Below are 19501 nucleotides of genomic sequence, written 5' to 3'. Positions count from 1 at the left end.
GAAAGAGATGGTGTACTACCAGTAGTATAAAGTAACATTATGAACAATTATATGCCAGCAAGTTAAATAATTTAGATGAAATAGAAACATTTCTAGAAAGACACAACCTACCAAAACTGACTTAAGAAGAAATAGAAAATCAAAATAGATCTACATCAAGAAAAGAGATTGTTTTTGTAATTAAAGTAAACTGCCCTCAAAGAAAATCCTAGGCCCAGATGAATTCAATGCTGAATTCTACCAGTCAGTTAAGAAAGAATTAATCCCAATTATTCACCAATCTTACAAAAGAAGGAAGTGAACAATTCACAATGCATCCTATGAGGCCAGTATTGCCCTGATACTAAAACCTGACAAAGGCATCACAAGAAAAAAACCTACAGATTAATATCACTTATGAATATGGGGGCAAAAATCTTCAATGAAATACTAGCAAAGCAAATCCAGCAAAATAAATTAAAAACATGACTGTTCTTTTTGCAAAAGCTGCCATTATGCAAAATACCAGAAATGGATTGACTTTTATAAAGGGTCTTATTGGGTTACAAATTTACAGTTCTAAGGTGATAATAGTATCCAAACTAAGGCATCACCAAGAGGATACCTTCACTGAAGGAAGGTCAATGGCATTCGGAACACCTCTGTCAGCTGGGCAGGCATGTAGCTGGCATCTATTCGTCATTTGCTCCTAGGTTCTGTTTGCAAAATTGCTTTCTCCAAAATGTTTCTGAGCTTCTGTCTGTCAGATTTTTCCACTCCTATGCATCCTTGCTTGTTCTCCCAGGGCATTTCTGACTAAGTGTCTGGGGATCTTCTCTTAGCTTCTCTCAGGCAAACTCTGGGCTTCATCTCTTAGCGTAGCATCTCCAACCATCCTTCTGTCTACATCTCCAAGTGTCTCCAAGTGTCTGGGCCTGCGTGGGCTCTCAGATCTCTAAAGGACTCCAGTGATGTAATTAAGACCTACCCTGAGTGGGCAGAGTCACACTCCATGGAAATAAACTAATCAAAAGGTCTCACCCACAGTTGTGTGGGTCACATCTCCATGGAAACAATCTAAAAAGTTCCCATCCATAATCAGTCCACACTCACAAGATTGGGTTAACAGAACAGTGTTTTCTGGAGTGCAAAATAAATTCAAACCAGAACAGTGTCCAAGTAAGATGTATACCAGAAATGAAAAGATGGTTCAACACACCAAAATAAGTTAATGTAATACACCATATCAATAGAATAAAAAAATACATGATCATCTCTACAGATGCAGGAAAATCATTTGACAAAACCTTCTTTCATGATAAAGAACACTCAACAAACTAGGAACAGAAGGAAGCTTCCTCAACCTGATAAAGGTCATCTAGAATTATTCATAATGACATCATAAGTAATGAGGAAAGACTGGATGCTTCCCCCCTACAATCAAGAACAAGAGAATACTATCTGGTCTCAACATTTGTATTCAACATCTTACTGGAGTTTCCAGCTAGGACAATTAGGCAGCAAAAAGATATCAAAGAAATTAAAAAAAAATCAATTGTATTTCTATACACTTGCAATGAACAATCTGAAAATGAGTTTGAGAACAATTCTATTAACAATATTAAAATACCTTGGTATAAATCTGGCAAGAGAAATGAAAATTTTATGCTCTGAAAACTACAAAGCACTGTTGAAGTAAATTAATGACATATAAGTAAATGGAAAAAATCCCATGATCATGGATTGGAAGACATAATACTGTTAAGAGGTCAATGCTCTCAAATTTATCTACATATTTAACACAGTCCTTAGCAGGTATCAGTTAACTTCTTCATTGAAATTACAGGCTATTTCTAAAACTTGTGGATTTTCAGATGATGCAGAATAATCAAAGCAATCTTGAGAAAGAAGAACAAATTAGAGGAACACAAACTTCTTTCTGTGAGAACTTACTACAAAATAATTATAATCAGGAGTGTGTGGAACTGGCATAAGAATGGACACATAAACAAATAGAATAGAATTGAAAGTCCAAAAATAAACTCATGTGTTTGTGTTTACCTGATTTTTGGCAAGGGTGCTACATCCATTCAATGGGGAACAGTTAGTCTTTGTGCAGCCATCTTCAAAAGAGTGAAGTTAGACCCCTCCCTCATATCATATACAAAATTAACTCAAAGTGGACCAAAGACCAAATGTTAGAGACGTTAGAGCTCAAACTATAAAATTCTTAGAAGAAACATCAGGGTGAATTTGCGTGACCTCAGATTTGGCAATAGATTCTTTGATATGACACTTTGTTCTAAGGAGCAAAATAAAAAGTCAGTAAGATAGACTTCATAAATATTGAAAAAATAAAAACATTTGTACTTTAAAGTGTCTTCTCAAGGAGGTTAAAAACAACCCAAGAATGGGAGAAAATATTTGCAGATCATCAAACTCATTTGGATTTAAAAAATGGTCAAAAATATGATCCAAATATTTACTTTTTATAAGAGACTCATCTTATATTCAAAGACATGAACAAAATGAAAGTGAAAAAATGAAGATATTACATGAAAATAGTACCGACAATGTGCAGTCATGACTACATTAATATCAGATACAAATAAACATTAAGTCAAAACTGTTACAAGAGACAAAGAACATTACACATTGATAAAAGTTTCAATATAGCAATAAGATATTAAAATTATGAATTTTATGTACCTAACAAAAGATCCCCAAGATATATGAAACAAACATGGATAGAATTAAAGAAATAGACATCTCTTTATTATTAACAGGAAAATTTAATGTGCAAATTTCAATATAGAACATGTAAACAGAAGAGCAATAAGAAAACAAAGGACTTAACAACAGTATAATCCAACTAGGCTTAACAGACATATCTAGGACACTCTACCCAATAACAGCAGAGCACAGTTTCTTATCAAGTATATATGAATCATTCTCAAAGAGAGAGCATATTTAGGTCAAAAAACCAGTTTTCAATAAGTTTAAGAAAAGTGATATCACACAAAATATAGAAATTGAAGTTAGAAATTAATCACAGAAAGAAAAGTGGAAAAAGTTATATATCAGTGGAAATTAAACTCCATTTTAAATCAATTGGTAAAAAAAAAATCACAAGGTCAATTATAAAATATTTAAATTAGAACATTATTAGAGATAAATGAAAACAAAACAAAACACATTAAAATTTATGGAATGCAGCAAAGTCAGTGATTAGAGGGAAATTTATAGCTTTAAACACCTACACTAAAAAAGAAAGAAATACCTTTAATCAATAACCTAACTTCATACTTTGGAGGATTAGAAAGCTAAACCCAAAGTGAGGAGAAGAAAAGAAATAATGAAGATTAGACTGGAGATAAATGAGATAGAGAATAGGAAAGCAGTTGAAAGAGTAAGTAAAACAAAGAGTTGGTTCATTGAAACATTCAATAAAATGGCAAACTTTTAGCTAGACTGCCAAAGGAGAAAATACACAAATAACTAAAATGAGAAATGAAAGTGTGGACATTACTAATGACCTTACAGAAATAAAACTGATTAATAAATAAGACTATGAGCAACTGTATGACAACAAATTAGATAATCTAGATGAAATGCACATATTCCTGGAAACATGCAAATTACCTAAACTGACTCAAGAAGAAATAGAAAATTTCAACAGACTTATAACAAGAGAATGAATCAGTTCTCTCCCAACAAATAAAACAGTCCATGACCAGATGGCTTCACTGCTGAATTCTACAAAACATTCAAACAAAAACTATACCAGTCCTTCCCAAATTCTTCCAAAAATTAGAGTAGTGAACACTTCTTAACTCTTTTTAGGAGTTCAGCATTACTTTGATACCAAAGACAGATAAAGTAATTACAAGGAAAAAAATTACATAACAATATATCTTATGAATAGAGATGCAAAAAAAACTTTAACAAAATTTTAGTACATTAAATCCAGTATTATATTAAAAGGACTGTACACCATGACCAATAGGGTCTATCCCAGGATTCTGAGGATGGTTCAACATGAGAAAATGAATCAATTTTACACAACAATAGAACAAAGGCAAAAATAAAGCATTATCTCAGTTGACGCAGAAAAGGATATGACCAAATTCAGCACCCTTCATGAAAAAACAAGTCAGTTATCTAGGAATAGAAGGGAATTTCCTCAAATGATAAAGGGTACTTATGAAAAATCTACAGATAACATCATACTCAATGGAAAAAGACAGAAAGCTATCCCTGTAAGTTCAGGGGCAAGACAAGGATACTGTCTTTCACTACTGCTACTCAAAATTGTACTGGGAGATCTAGCTAGAGTAATTAGGCAAATAAATAAATAAATAAACAAACAAATAAAAGACATTCAAATTGGAAAGGAAGAAGGAAGCCTATCTTTATTTACAGAGGACATGATTCTATATATAGAAAATCCCAAATAATTCACAAGATAACTACTAGAGCTAATAAATTCAGCAATCTTTCAAGACACAGGGTCAACACTCAATAAACTGTTCTGTTTCTATATAAGAGCAGCAAACAATCCAAAGAGGAAACCAAGAAATCAATTCCTTTTATAATAGTGCTTAAATAACAAAATAACTAGGAATGAATTTAACCAAGGAAGTGAAAGACTTGTACACTGATAACCACAAAACTTTGCTTGAATAAGTGGAAAGATATCCTGTGTTCACAGATTGGAAGACCTAATGTTGTTGAGATAAGAAGTCAGTACTACCAAAAGTGAACTACAGATTCAATGCAATCACTATCAAAACCCCAGCAGCATTTTTAAAATTCAGAAATGGAAAATTCAATCCTCAAATTGATATGGAATTGAATGGGGCCCTGAATAGCCCAAGCAACCTTGCAAAGCAACAAATTTTACTACAAAGTTACAGTAATCAGAAGACTATGGTGTTGGCATAAGAATAGACATATAGACCAATGGAATAGAATTGAAAGTTCAGAAATAAACCCAAATATCTATGGCCAATTGATTTCCAACAATAATGCCAAGTCAATGAGGGAAAGAAGTCAAAAGAATGAAGTTGGACCCTTCCCTCACACTACATACAAAAATTAACTAAAAATTAATCACCAACATAAATGAGTAAAAAACATAAAACTCTTAGAAGAAAACATAGGGGTACATTTTCATGACCTTGTATTTTGGAATGTATTCTTAGATATTACTGCAAAAATACAAGCAACAAAAGAAAAAAATAGATAAATTGGATTTCACCAAAATAAAAATTTTGTGTAGCAAAGGATATTAGTAAGAAAGCAAAAAGAAAAGCTAAAGAATGGGAGAAAATAGCTTCAAGTCATATGTCTGATAAAGGTTTAATGTCCAGAATATATAAAGAATATTTTCAATGCAGCAACAAAAAGACAAGCAACTCATTTTAAAAATGGGCAAAGGACTTGAATAGATAATTCTTCAGAGAAGGTGTATAAATGGCCAATAAGCATATGAAAAGATGTGAACATCACTAACCTTTAGAGAAACGTAAATGAAAACCACAGTGAGATTCCACTTTACACTCACTAGAATTGCTATTTTAAAAAAGAAAAGAACAAATGTAACGATGTGGAGAAATAGGATCATTTGTACATTGTAGGTAGGATTTCAAAATGGTGCAGTCACTGTGAAAGACAGTTTAGCAGTTCTTCAGTAAGTTAAATGTAGAATTACCAAATAACCCAGAAATTCCACTTCCGGGTATTCACCCAAAAGAGTATAACGTAATGATTCAAACAGATAATTGTACACCATTGTTCATAGCAGCCCTATTCACAGTAACCAAAATGCTGAAACAACCCAAGTGTCCATTGACAGATAAATGGATAAACAAGATGTATTATATACATACAATGGAATGTTATTCAGCCATAAATAAGAATATAGTGCTGTTACATGTTGCAACATGGATGAACCCTGAAAACATTTTGTTAAGTAAAACAAGCCATACACAAATGACAAATATTATATGAATCTATGATGCCACTTATATGAAATGTCTAGAATGAGCAAATTTATAGAGGCAGAAAATAGATTATCAGAGGTACCAGAGGCTGAGAAAGGGGAATGTGACTAACAGCTTAATAGGTACATAGTTTATGTTTGGGATGGTGAAAGAGTTTTAGTAATGGATGGTGGTGATGGTAGCACAATATTTTAAGTATATTTAAGTTTACATTATATTTACATTTATACACATTGTAAGTGTATAAATGCAATGAAAGACACTGAAGTGTACACTTAAAATGTTTTAAATGGAAAGTTTTATGTTATTTATGTACAATAATAAAATTTTTAATAAAATCAATAATGATTATCTTTAAAGATATGAACACAGGATCTGAATAGTCATTTCTCTAAGGAAAATATAGCAATGATCAATAAGCACCCAAAAAGACGCTCAACATCACTAGTCATTGGCAGAATGCAGATCAAAAACCAAAATGAGGTACCACTTCACACCCCCTTGGATGGCTAGAAAGGAAAACTCAGATAACTATTATTGGTTAGGACATGGAGAAATGAAGCCCTCATTCACCGCCGGAGGGGATGTAGAATGGTGGCACTTAATTGGAAAATTGTCTGGTATTTCCTCAAACAATTAAAAATAGAATTAACCTATGACCAAGAAATTGTACTTCTAGGTATATACCAAAATAAATTAAAACATATGTCCAGACAAAATTTGTACACAAACATTCATAGCAGCATTATTCTTAATAGCCAAAAAGTGAAACAACCCAAATGTGCAGCAACTGTTGAATGGGTAAACTAAATGTAGTATATCCACACAATGGAGTATTAATCAGCCATAGAATGAATGAATTAGTGCCATGAAATCCAATGTTCTATCTCCTTTGAATTAAAACCATATTCTTGGGATTTTGCCTATTTTGGTAGAATCTATCATAAAAATTTATTCAGCAAAATATTTAATCGAAAATAAAAAGTATAGCTCTTCTATGCAATGTTGAAAATGAATTCAGTGTAGGTAACAAGTGCTGAATGAGACTGTTTTGCATACAGACCTGGGATTTGAATTACATAACATGATTGTTAAACCTAGCAATATTGTCAGTTGGAAAATAATTTCCAAATAATATGATCCAGATTATAGGCTTTGTGTTTTTTTTTGAAAAGGTGGGTTTCCTTTGGGAAGTAAATTTCAACAGCAGATGCTCAAATATTTTTTTCTATAACATGCCAGAAACCTGCTTGTCTCCACCAGCTCTTCAACCTGGAGATGAGTCTTCCTAGAAAGAAGCACTGCTAATGAATGACTGATAATTATTTGCATTTATTCAGAGCCAAAAACTATGGGAAGTTGGAAGTCAATTTGATCACAGACATGTTGAGCCTGGCTTTTCTCTGCCTTGAGCAAAATAGACACTTCTTGAAACTGCACAAAGTTTTTTCTAGCCATTGGTAAATTACCACTAAGTTGTAGCTGATACATTTGGAAACAAATCACAGAGTAATTTCAGTATTTACAGAGAGATTGCTGGGTTGCTGCATATCAGCATTTTAAGCATGACTGTGCTTATATATAGGTATAAGAAAAGGGAATAAAAAAGAGAGGAAATGGAAAGCAAAGTGGCTATTATACCACCCCTGTTGTCAATCACTGTGCAAATGTTTGCAAAAATGGTTATCATTGGATTGGCTACAATTTGCTACCATTTTTCTTGTCTTCCTTCCCATTTACTCTCTTATCCTCTCATCTATTTACCCACAATTTATTCTTTAAAAGATGCTACTTCCTTTTCTTATCCAATATGTTTTCATTTCCCACATTCATTTACATTTTTGACAAGTAGTTCTGAATAAATGTTTGCCACTTATGCAATGTCTAAATTTCTGTTCTATTCCCACTGTTTTTCCTTCCCATGGTATGTTGTGGCCATCCTGAAAATGACTTTGCAGTCATTTCAACCCACAGCTGAAATTCCAATAAACTACATATCATAACCTCTGATTTCTCTCCCTGTCACCAAAATTACATTTTTTCACATGCTCAAGATTTCACTCTCCTGCTCTTGTGAAACAATTTCCCTGACCTTTACAATTTTGTTGTATCTCTACATACCTTCGTTTTGATCTTAGTGATTTAATTGTTTTCTTGTTTTATCACAATTCCAGATGGTTCATCCTTTTGATCTTTCAATACATGCAGACTATTAATTTATAAAACACACATTCCTAAACTCAAATTTTTCTTCAGGTGATTTTGAATTTTGATGAAAAAGTCATAAACTTGACTTGATTGAAAGGTAAATTTTGACACAACTCTTTTGATACCCTCACCTTGAATCCCAGCAAAATACTTTTTTTCCTTTTTTTAACCAAATTATGTGCACAATAGAACATAATGGCTGTTTTTCTCTCTTTATCCACCACACTGATTAAAAGGGATCTTAACAGTTTATTCATTTCTACAGCATCTGAATGAATTACAAGTTTAGATTACACCTGTATTTTGAAAAAGAATGTATTTTTGAAATAGAACAAGTATCTATAGATATATCTCTTGCTATTGACCTGCACTTTCACCCCTACAAAGGGGATTATAAATATTAAATAAAACACATAATTCACTTAATGAGGGAATTCCTAGAAATTTGTGAATTTCCCATTTAATATAGAACATACAATAAAAGATTATAGTGTAGCTCAATTTTTCCTCTCCATTAATGCCTAAAATATTCAGTGCATAAACAAATGTTTTGAAAAAGAAGAGGTATCTAGATTCTGGATATCCAACTGATTAGCACACTAGTGAATCTTATTCAGTAAACCTAATTTTTCACTAAGAACGAAAGAGTATGATTTTAGAGCTTTAACTACAAAAAAATTAAAAAAAAATATTGATGCTATAGTGGATCAAATGCTGGTTCCCAAAAAGATATGTCCATGCTCTAATCCCCATAACTTGTGATTGTGACCTTATTTGGAAAAAGTGTCTTTGCAGATGTAATTAAGTTATGGTTCTTGAGATGAGATCATCCTGGATTACCCAGGGGGCCCCTAAATCCACTGGCATGTGTGTCTATAAGAGACACAAAGAAGAAAGGCACATGAAGAAGAGGAGAAGTCCATGTGAAGATGGAGACAGAGATTGGAGTGATGCAGCCACAAGCCAAGAAATGACTGGAGCCACCAGAACCTGGGAGAGATACGTAACACACTCTCCCCAGAGCATCTAGAGGGAGCATGGTTCTACCAGCATCTTAATTTCAGAACACTGACCTCCAGAAATTTAAGAGACTAAATTGATCTTGTTTAAGCCAGTAGCATATGCTAACTTGATGCAGCAGTCATAGGAAATGAACACCAAGACATTACACAAGATAGGCGGAAATTCATAGGAGATTGTTTTGCCTCAATGGTTTATAGAATTTTCTGAATAAGTTCCTGGGATAAATAAAGTCCTTGGTTTGTCTTCCAGATGGGATCTAATCTTCCCACCCCCATCACTCCTCCGATGCCTGAACTTTGTCACACCGGAAAGCCAACAATAATCTGCACCTAATCTCAAATCCTCACTTCAGGAAGGGGGAGGATAGTGATGAGGTAAATTCCAGGCGTGGGGAAAGGATGTCTATTTCTTACATTATATACAAATACAAATGCTTAATGCTTAATGGATTTTTAAACCTTTTTATTTAGCTATTTTATTAAAAAAATAAAATATTTATGCTTTGTTTATATAGTTAAGTTATTCCAGATCCTTGAACATATGGTTTAATAAATGAAATGAAATCTCTAATGTGACATAGTCTACCATCACTTCCAAACTTCTTGGTATCGTTGGGATGGTTGCCTGCATTGAGGCTGCATAATAACAAACTTGGGGTTGATTTTCATCCCACCTATATATAATTTCTTTTTTCTAGATTTCCTTTTTATGGTTTATTTGTTTTATTGTTAGCTTTTTTCATCCAGAAAATCTAAAATAAGAAAATTCTGTTACGTGAAAGGAAAATTCAAGTTAGAAAAGGATTTTAACTTGCAGTGTTTTAAAAAATATATTATAGACTTCAAAAAATAAATCAAATAAACAAAACTGAAGTTATTATGGAAGCAGTTTGTTCCAGGGGAAAAATCACAAATCTTTTACATGATTATCATATCTGGAAATGGATCCATCAAATAACACTAGATGAAAATAGAGCTCAAGCATTAATTTATTTTCTGAGATTATTGCCGTTTCTTGTTTTTACTTATTTATTCATTTTAGTTTATCTTGGAATGCAAAGTGGTCTGTGATACACAGATTCATAATAGTGGCAAATGAAGTGTTGATTTGTTTTTCAGTCCCTACTTGTAGCCAATTTCCATCCCTTAAGTGTGTATTTGACAAAATAAAATTGTTAATCCATTTTATTGTTAAGTAAAATAAATTTGATGTTTCTTTCCTTGGTCATTTTCTAAATTAGTTTTATGTGTTAAATAATGTTTTCTTGATTTTAACAGTGCATCTGATTTCAGCTATTTATCTGATTCACCTAAAAAGTTTCTGTACAGTTTGAAGATAATAAGCTTATGTATCTTTCTCTGAGATTACCTTTTCTGAAAATATTCTTGACCTGCCAGCTAATGACAGATTTTATCACTATATAATAGGGATTCCGTAAGTCATCGAGCAGATATTACTCTATAATCTTGGGACAATTTTATATGCAAAAATTTCACACATATAATGCTGTTGTTTTTTAAAGGGCTTATATTCCTAATTAAGTGATATTTTCTTTCAATGTGACTTTTGCAGCAGGGTCTTTGTAACAAATTAAAATTCACACATTATATACTAACAGAAAAGAGGACACATTCCTATTTAACATATACAAATATCTATATGTTCATGAAAATAAAGTTATTACAAATTTTCTTTAACCATTGTTTTGAGTAGTTATTGAGACAAGCCCAATTGAATATATGGCATTTTTCCTAGAGAAATATTGGTCTTATTTCCTGACCATTTATTAGTTTATAATATATATTTAAATGTTTCACATGGGTTGTATTTTCTAAAATCTAAAGGGTCCATAAAAAAATAATATATTAAATGGTTTTTTTTTTGTACAAACAAAAAAATGTCAAAATGAGCTTTACAGATAGATTGAAATGATATCTTCACATTTGCTCATTAGAATGTAGTGTACTAACCCAAATTAAATTCCTCCCATTAGCTTTTTTTTTTTCCTTTCAGTCTTAGGTAATTAATTCCTGTTCTACAGTTTATGTGTCTGTTAGTAATGCTTTTCAAAAATATGGGATAAAAGTGTTCTGAAAATCATGACAACATATAACATATTTGCTTGGAGCAAAACCATCATTTGCTTCTGTAAAATCTAGGACCATGAGAAATCATTAAGCGTACCTAGTAGAGTTCTTTACCTCTGTTTTCTTCTTGATAAATTTCCAGGCTCACTATCAGATCCCTTGTTTGTACCTGGGGCATTAGAACAATTGTGGGGGGAACTTCTTGGTTCTGTTTGTTATGCTAACAATGTCAGAATAAAGAATCATGGTATTCTCTATTAAGGTATAATAAATGTTAAATTATGAAGGGAGTGAAGGCATTTTAGAATCTTTAGGCACTTTTAAATTTTTACATGAATTGTGAGTTTTGATTGTTAATTTCAAGGGTATTTCTAACCTAGAAACACTTTTGTACATATTTTAATTTTCCAGTCTTGCTACATGAACATGAGGATGATTCAATTCACCGTAAATGAAACATTATTGAAACATATTTATTTCAATAAAATTTTATTTAGGTAAAACTATTTTAGTGAAGTTGAGCATTTGTCTTTCATTACCAGCTCTTCTGAACCCATGTAAATTTTATTATTTTTTCAACTTTAAACATTAAGTGATGTAATTTTAGTATATCTATTCTATAAAACTGGTGTGGGAAAATTAAGATGTTTAAATTACTGAGGCTTTCTTTAAAAAGTAAATCCACATGTTGTACAAACTAGGATATTATGCCAACATTGTCACTTTCAAACCAGTCTAATTGGTCCAAGATTCATCTTGGTTAGAAATATTATATAAAATTTTGTATTTATTTACCACACCTTAAATAATGTTTATTAGTGCATTTGTCTTAGTGGCTTTTTACTAGCATGTCTGTGTTTCTTTTTTATCTTTAGTCTTGCAAACAGTCTTTGAACCATCTGCAGATTCTTCCCGCATAGCCCTGGCTGATAGTTTATTTAAACGCAGAGCGAAAATTCAAGCATGAGATATTAAATTTATTTATTTTCTAGGAATTTTCGACATTTGATATTCACTTATTAGTCTCTTTAACATAATGATATTAACATATCATTTAAATGTAACTGGCTTATCATTGAATTTATTAATCATTTACAATTTTAGCTAAAGTAAAGCAATCTGCATAGTCAAAAATGATCACAGGAGACGGCAGCAGTGATGGCAGCATATTCTCTGCAGCTTTACACCCCACCCTTCATAAAAGATAGAACAACATGAGAGGAGAACCAAAAACACATGGAAAACATTTAAAACAGAAGTAGGTGACAAGTTCCCTTTTGATCCAAAACAGAAACAGGTGAAAATAGAAGATATGAAACTATGCATTGAAAGAGCCCACAGTGGCCCTGGGAATATTAAATTCATGGCAGGACAGTGTCTATTAAAATTACTGAAGTTAAAAGAAAAAAATGAAAAAGCACCAAGAAAAAAATATCTCTTGGACATCAAAATGAAATCTCAGGGCTTATAAGAAAAACGAAATTAGCTTATCTTCAGAAATATCAATGGTATTTTTTATGTCAATAGAAAATGAAGTATCATGTTTAAGATACTCAAGGAGAGAAAAAGTCTACCTAAAATTTGTTAACCAACAAAATTAACCTATAAATATAAACGGCACACAGAATCCGTTATCAACATAGAACAACTCCTTCAGTCTTAGTGACAGCCAAAATAACTAGAGAGATGAAGACACAATGTTAGTGAACATAAATAAATATCTGTAGAATTAAGTCAAAATTTGGATCAATACAGGAGATTGTGATATGTAATAGCTGTAAGATTTGACAATGTGGAATTAGTAAACAGAGAAAGATGGAAATAGTAATGGAAAAAAATGTTATAGCTGTTTTCATTAATCATAATAGATGATATTATTGCTATTTTTTTAATCATCATTTTATTGAAATATATTCACATACCACACAGTCATACAAAACAAATTGTACTTTCGATTGTTTACAGTACCATTACATAGTTGTACATTCATCACCTAAATCAATCCCTGACACCTTCATTAGCACACACACAAAAATAACAAGAATAATAATTAGAGTGAAAAAGAGCAATTGAAGTAAAAAAAGAACACTGGGTACCTTTGTCTGTTTGTTTCCTTCCGCTACTTTTCTACACATCCATCCATAAACTAGACAAAGTGGAGTTTGGTCCTTATGGCATTCCCAATCCCATTGTCACCCTTCATAAGCTACATTTTTATACAACTGTCTTCGAGATTCATGGGTTCTGGGTTGTAGTTTGATAGTTTCAGGTATCCACCACCAGCTACCCCAATTCTTTAGAACCTAAAAAGGGTTGTCTAAAGTGTGCGTAAGAGTGCCCACCAGAGTGATCTCTCGGCTCGTTTTGGAATCTCTCTGCCACTGAAGCTTATTTCATTTCCTTTCACATCCCCCTTTTGGTCAAGAAGATGTTCTCCGTCCCATGATGCCGGGACTACATTCCTCCCCGGGAGTCATATTCCACGTTGCCAGGGAGATTCACTCCCCTGGGTGTCTGATCCCACGTAGGGGGGAGGGCAGTGATTTCACCTTTCAAGTTGGCTTAGCCAGAGAGAGAGGGCCACATCTGAGCAACAAAGAGGCATTCAGGAGGAGACTCTTAGGTACAAATATAGGGAGGCCTAGCCTCTCCTTTGCAGCAACCGTCTTCCCAAGGGTAAAACTTATGGTAGAGGGCTCAATCCATCAAACCACCAGTCCCCTATGTCTGTGGTCATGTTAGCAACCATGGAGGTGGGGTAGGCGAATACCCCTGCATTCTCCACTGGCTCCTCAAGGGGGCACTACATCTTTTTTTTTTTTCCTTGTTTTTCTTTTTTCTTTTTTTTTTTTTTAACTTTCCCTTCTTTTTTAAATCAACTGTATGAAAAAAAAAGTTAAAAAGAAAACAAACATACAATAAAAGAACATTTCAAAGAGACCATAACAAGGGAGTAAGAAAAAGACAACTAACCTAAGATAACTGCTTAACTTCCAACATGTTCCTACTTTACCCCAAGAAAGTTACATAATATAGCAACATTTCTGTGAACTTGTTCCTACTATATCCATCAGAAATTAACAGACCATAGTCATTTCTGGGCATCCCCAGAACGTTAAATAGCTTATCTGTTCTTCTTGGATTATTGTTCCCCCTTCCTTAATTGCTCTCTACTGCTAGTTCCCCTACATTCTACATTATAAACCATTTGTTTTACATTTTTCAAAGTTCACATTAGTGGTAGCATATAATATTTCTCTTTTTGTGCCTGGCTTATTTCGCTCAGCATTATGTCTTCAAGGTTCATCCATGTTGTCATATGTTTCACCAGACCTTTCCTTCTTACTGCTGCGTAGTATTCCATCGTGTATATATACCACATTTTATTTATCCACTCATCTGTTGAAGGACATTTGGGTTGTTTCCATATCTTGGCAATTGTGAATAATGCTGCTATGAACATTGGCGTGCAGATATCTGTTCGTGTCACTGCTTTCCGATCTTCCGGGTATATACTGAGAAGTGCAATCGCTGGATCGAATGGTAGCTCTATATCTAGTTTTCTAAGGAACTGCCAGACTGACTTCCAGAGTGGCTGAACCATTATACAGTCCCACCAACAATGAATAAGAGTTTCAATTTCTCCACATCCCCTCCAGCATTTGTAGTTTCCTGTTTGTTTAATGGCAGCCATTCTAACCGGTGTTAGATGGTATCTCATTGTGGTCTTAATTTGCATCTCTCTAATAGCTAGTGAAGCTGAACATTTTTTCATGTGTTTCTTGGCCATTTGTATTTCCTCTTCAGAGAACTGTCTTTTCATATCTTTTGCCCATTTTATAATTGGGCCGACTGTACTATTGTCATTGAGTTGTAGGATTTCTTTGTATATGCAAGATATCAGTCTTTTGTCAGATACATGGTTTCCAAAAATTTTTTCCCATTGAGTTGGCTGCCTCTTTACCTTTTTGAGAAATTCCTTTGAGGTGCAGAAACTTCTAAGCTTGAGGAGTTCCCATTTATCTATTTTCTCTTTTGTTGCTTGTGCTTTGGGTGTAAAGTCTAGGAAATGGCCTCCTAATACAAGGTCTTGAAGATGTTTTCCTACATTATCTTCTAGGAGTTTTATGGTACTTTCTTTTATATTGAGATCTTTGGTCCATTTTGAGTTAATTTTTGTGTAGGGGGTGAGGTAGGGGTCCTCTTTCATTCTTTTGGATATGGATATCCAACTCTACCAGCCCCATTTGTTGAAAAGACCATTATGGCTCAGTTCGGTGACTTTAGGGGCCTTATCAAAGATCAGTCGGCCATAGATCTGAGGGTCTATCTCTGAATTCTCAATTTGATTCCATTGATCTATATGTCTATCTTTGTGCCAGTACCATGCTGTTTTGGCAACTGTGGCTTTATAATAAGCTTCAAAGTCAGGGAGTGTAAGTCCTCCCACTTTGTTTTTCTTTTTTAGAGTGTCTTTAGCAATTCGAGGCATCTTCCCTTCCCAAATAAATTTGATAACTAGCTTTTCCAAGTCTGCAAAGTAGGTTGTTGGAATTTTGATTCGGATTGCATTGAATCTGTAGATGAGTTTGGGTAGAATTGACATCTTAATGACATTTAGCCTTCCTATCCATGAACATGGAATATTTTTCCATCTTTTAAGGTCCCCTTCTATTTCTTTTAGTAGAGTTATGTAGTTTTCTTTGTATAGGTCTTTTACATCTTTGGTTAAGTTTATTCCTAGGTACTTGATTTTTTTAGTTGCTATTGAAAATGGTATCTTTTTCTTGAGTGTCTCTTCAGTTGGTTCATTTCTAGCATATAGAAACATTACTGACTTATGTGCATTAACCTTGTATCCCGCTACTTTGCTAAATTTGTTTATTAGCTCTAGTAGCTGTATCGTCGATTTCTCAGGGTTTTCTAGATATAAGATCATATCATCTGCAAAGAAGGACAGTTTTACTTCTTCTTTTCCAATTTGGATGCCTTTTATTTCTTTGTCTTGCCGGATTGCCCTGACTAGCACTTCCAGCACAATGTTGAATAACAGTGGTGACAGCGGGCATCCTTGTCTTGTTCCTGATCTTAGAGGGAAGGCTTTCAGTCTCTCACCATTGAGTACTATGCTGGCTGTGGGTTTTTCATATATGCTCTTTATCATGTTGAGGAAGTTTCCTTCAATTCCTACCTTTTGAAGTGTTTTTATCAAAAAGGGATGTTGGATTTTGTCAAATGCTTTTTCAGCATCTATTGAGATGATCAATTGATTTTTCCCTTTCGAGTTTTTAATGTGTTGTAATACATTGATTGATTTTCTTATGTTGAACCATCCTTGCATGCCTGGAATGAACCCCACTTGGTCATGGTGTATGATTTTTTTAATGTGTCTTTGGATTCGATTGGAAAGTATTTTGTTGAGGATTTTTGCATCTATATTCATTAGGGAGATTGGCCGGTAGTTTTCCTTTTTTGTAGCATCTTTCCCTGGTTTTGGTATTAGATTGATGTTAGCTTCATAAAATGAGTTAGGTAGTGTTCCATTTTTTCAATGTTTTGAAAGAGTTTGAGTAAGATTGGTATCAGTTCTTTCTGGAAAGTTTGGTAGAATTCCCCTGTGAAGCCATCTGGCCCTGGGCATTTATTTGTGGGAAGATTTTTGATGACTGATTGGATCTCTTTGCTTGTGATGGGTTGGTTGAGGTCTTCTATTTCTTCTCTGGTCAGTCTAGGTTGTTCATATGTTTCCAGGAAATTGTCCATTTCTTCTACATTGTCCAGTTTGTTGCCATACAGTTGTTCATAATATCCTCTTATAATTTTTTTAATTTCTTCAGGATCTGCAGTTATGTCACCTTTTTCATTCATTATTTTGTTTATATGGGTCTTCTCTCTTTTTGATTTTGTCAGTCTAGCTAGGGGCTTGTCAATCTTGTTGATCTTCTCAAAGAACCAACTTTTGGTGATATTTATCCTCTCTATTGTTTTTTTGTTCTCTATGTCATTTATTTCTGCTTTAATCCTTGTTATTTCTTTTCTTCTACTTGGTTTAGGATTGGTTTGCTGTTCATTTTCTAGCTTCTTCAGTTGATCCATTAGTTCTTTGATTTTGGCCCTTTCTTCCTTTTTAATATATGCGTTTAGTGCTATAAATTTCCCCCTTAGCACTGTTTTTGCTGCATCCCATAGGTTTTGGTATGTTGTGTTCTCATTTTCATTCATCTCTATATATTTAGCAATTTCTCTTGCTATTTCTTCTTTAACCCACTGATTGTTTAGGAGTGTGTTGTTTAACCTCCAGGTATTTGTGAATTTTCTAAGTCTCTGATGGTTATTGACTTCTAATTGTATTCCATTGTGGTCAGAGAATGTGCTTTGAATAATTTCAATCTTTTTAAATTTATTGAGGCTTGTTTTATGTCCCAGCATATGATCTATTCTGGAGAAAGTTCCATGAGCACTAGAAAAGTATGTGTATCCTGGTGATTTGGGATGTAATGTCCTGTATATGTCTGTTAAATCTAATTCATTTATCAGATTGTTTAGGTTTTCAATTTCCTTATTGGTCTTCTGTCGGTTGATCTATCTATAGGAGAGAGTGATGTGTTGAAGTCTCCCACAATTATTGTGGAAACATCAATTGCTTCCTTTAGTTTTGCCAGTGTTTCTCTCATGTATTTTATGGCACCTTGATTGGGTGCATAGACATTTACGATTGTTATTTCTTCTTGCTGAATTGCCCTTTTTATTAGTATGTAGTGGCCTTCTTTGTCTCTCAAAACATCCCTGCATTTGAAGTCTATTTTATCTGAGATTAATATTGCTACACCTGCTTTCCTTTGGCTGTAGCTTGCATGAAATATTTTATTCCATCCTTTCACTTTCAGTTTCTTTGTGTCCCTGTGTCTAAGATGAGTCTCTTGTATGCAACATATTGATGGTTCATTTTTTTTGATCCATTCTGCGAATCTATATCTTTTAATTGGGGAGTTTAATCCATTTACATTCAACATTAAAACCGTGAAGGCATTTCTTGAATCGGCCATCTTATCCTTTGGTTTATGTTTGCCATATTTTTCCCTCTCTCTATTAATATCCTTTATTGTACCCATACCGAATCTCTTTAGTACTGAACCTTTCTCCAAGTCTCTCTGTCCTGTCTTTGTTTCTCTGTCTGTAGGGCTCCCTTTAGTATCTCCAGTAGGGCAGGTCTCTTGTTAGCAAATTCTCTCAGCATTTCTTTGTCTCTGAAAAATTTAAGCTCTCCCTCAAATTTGAAGGAGAGCTTTGCTGGATAAAGTATTCTTGGCTGGAAATTCCTCTCACTCAGAATTTTAAATATATCGTGCCACTGCCTTCTTGCCTCCATGGTGGCTGCTGAGTAGTCACTACTTAGTCTTATGCTGTTTCCTTTGAATGTGGTGAATTGCTTTTCTCTTGCTGCTTTCAGAATTTGCTCCTTCTCTTCTATGTTTGACAGTGTGATCAGTATATGTCTCGGAGTGGGTTTATTTGGATTTATTCTATTTGGAGTTCGCTGAGCATTTATGATTTGTGTATTTATGTTGTTTAGAAGATTTGGGAAGTTTTCCCCAACAATTTCTTTGAATACTCTTCCTAGACCTTTACCCTTTTCTTCCCCTTCTGGGACACCAATGAGTCTTATATTCGGACGTTTCATATTATCTATCATATCCCTGAGGTCCATTTCGAGTTTTTCAATTTTTTTCCCCATTCTTTCTTTTATGCTTTCATTTTCCATTCTGTCATCTTCCAGGTCACTGATTCGTTGTTCAACTTCCTCTAGTCTTGTACTATGAGTGTCCAGAATCTTTTTAATTTGGTCAACAGTTTCTTTAATTTCCATAAGATCATCCATTTTTTTATTTAGTCTTGCAATGTCTTCTTTATGCTCTTCTAGGGTCTTCTTGATTTCCTTCATATCCCGTACTATGGTCTCATTGTTCATCTTTAGTTCTTTGAGTAGCTGCGCTAGGTGCTGTGTCTCTTCTGGTCTTTTGATTTGGGTGCTTGGGCTTGGGTTATCCATATCGTCTGTTTTTTTCATATGCTTTATAATTTTCTGTTGTTTTTGGCCTCGTGGCATTTGCTGAACTTGATAGGGTTCTTTTAGGGTTTGTAGACCTATTGAAGACCTTATCTCTAATTTATCAGATCTACAGCTTCGTGGAGTACACT

Source organism: Choloepus didactylus, chromosome 12 (assembly GCF_015220235.1).
Source record: "Choloepus didactylus isolate mChoDid1 chromosome 12, mChoDid1.pri, whole genome shotgun sequence".
Classification (NCBI taxonomy): domain Eukaryota; kingdom Metazoa; phylum Chordata; class Mammalia; order Pilosa; family Megalonychidae; genus Choloepus; species Choloepus didactylus.
This window is presented reverse-complemented; position numbering follows the sequence as displayed.